Source organism: Hyposmocoma kahamanoa, unplaced genomic scaffold (genome assembly GCF_003589595.1).
Source record: "Hyposmocoma kahamanoa isolate Upper Pololo Valley unplaced genomic scaffold, ASM358959v1 91, whole genome shotgun sequence".
Classification (NCBI taxonomy): domain Eukaryota; kingdom Metazoa; phylum Arthropoda; class Insecta; order Lepidoptera; family Cosmopterigidae; genus Hyposmocoma; species Hyposmocoma kahamanoa.
Genome location: NW_020654684.1, coordinates 1,046,266 through 1,048,246, shown reverse-complemented (window position 1 = coordinate 1,048,246; position 1,981 = coordinate 1,046,266).

Sequence of the window (1,981 nt, the reverse complement as noted above, 5' to 3'; positions counted from 1 at the left end):
TAATTGGTGATAGTGTTTCTCTGTAACAGTGACTGTCTAACATCATCATCCTCATCATTCATAGTTAAAGACTTCTCCCAAAGAACGCCACAACGAACGAACGATCGGTCGTATGCTGCTTGCATCCAACTGATTCCTTCTACCTTCACCAGCGTGAACGGCGTCGGAATCGGCGTCCACCTTGAGAGTAGTCTGTCTACGCTGCGTCTTTCGGTACGCGGTCGCCACTCGACAACTCTTTGAGTCCATCTGTTATCTTTTTTTATAATATCCAATGACGGGATGGTAAGCTGCACGTCTGTCCATAACAGTTGCAGTGCCATTCAGAGCTTTAAATCGCAAAGACCTGAGGGGCACTGCCACTGTGCCCGACACCCTGTGACATAAGTAGGCGGCAGAAATAGGTATCTGTTCAACGAGCATTGTGTTCCGTCCACGTAAGTTTTGCAATTCTTTGACTAGCTAGAGTTTTAGCCGCCATTACTGTATTGACATAGTTATTAAGGATGTTAGTTTACAAACACAAAAAGTGTAATAATGTAATAAATATAATAAATATCATCATTATCATCAAACTTGATTTTAGCCACTTTGTAAAAAAGGTTTTGTACTGTTTTATTCGTCGGCATCTGTTCGTGGTAAGGATATTTCGACTCATCCGTAGAACAAAGGCAAGATTGCTTATTCTCAGAACATTGTACATTTCGTTCGAATATTATCATACAATTACGTTTTATATTAGACGGGAATATGTAATGTAATATCAAACACGGTTTTATACAATTTATTTTTATTAGAGATAAGCAGTGTTTTATTACAGCCAGAGGTAAGTTACAATATTTCTAGGAGCTTCAAAGACTTGAACAAAAATTTGCTTTTTATAGTATCAAAATAAAACAAAATCTCAAATGTTAAAGAATAATAAATAAAATTTTAAAACCATAAACTAAATAGCATGTTGCATACAAAAATATATCTTGCTCAGAAATACTTCTCACTGTCATCGATGGAGCAATTTTATTACATTAAATTTGACTATCTTGGCCTAGATAGTAATCTAGAATCTTTTCCTCACTTTCAGAACTATATATACTTGCTGCGCTTCTATATGTTCCTGAAAATCACTGATATTTTCACCCTCATAGTTGGAATCGGAGTCATCCTCTTCCAAAAACCTTCTCATGCGTTCCTCATACATGTAATAGGTAATAAAATATAACCTAAAATAATTTACAAATATAGTACATAATGTAAACTCAATTATAATTAAAAATAATGCATATCTATAGGAATTTATAGGGACCGATCGGTATCGTATATGAGTACACGTGTTGTATGCACAAATACTCCTGTTACGCTAAAATGAACTTAGCCACGAACCATGCAGCTAGCAGTAAACCCAAGGCTCTAACGTTTTCCGTTGCAGAAAAAAACACGGCAAACGATAATCGTCGGTCTGAGAGACCAAAGCACGGGTATACGAAGGATAAAGCATTTATCTATATATCTATCTAACTTATACTATATTTTCATAATTATACCGTGACGCTAATACATTGAAAATGGTGCATACCAATACAGCCAACATTATTATAAATATTACCACAGTACTTCAGCGCGAAAGTATTTATCAACGTAGCATTGTTCCACAGTCGTCTTGCATTTTGTTTTGTAAACGCGATCGTGTTTATAAAAAAACTACAATTGTCAATACTGTCATCCATGAAATCACACAACCATTACTCAGCTCATTGTTACAGCAGCGCATCCGCTATGAACTAAAGTGATAACTTAGATGAATACGGTTTGTTATTAAAGACAATACGTAAGTTATTTTTAGAGCGTTGTGGTGTGAAATATGATGCCTTGTTTTGTGTTGTCACTAAGACAGAAAAAGGAAAAATAGATGTTAGTAGATTAATGGCACAAATAAGTATACACTCCCGGACACATAATTCAGGCCACCTCGCATCAGTATTAA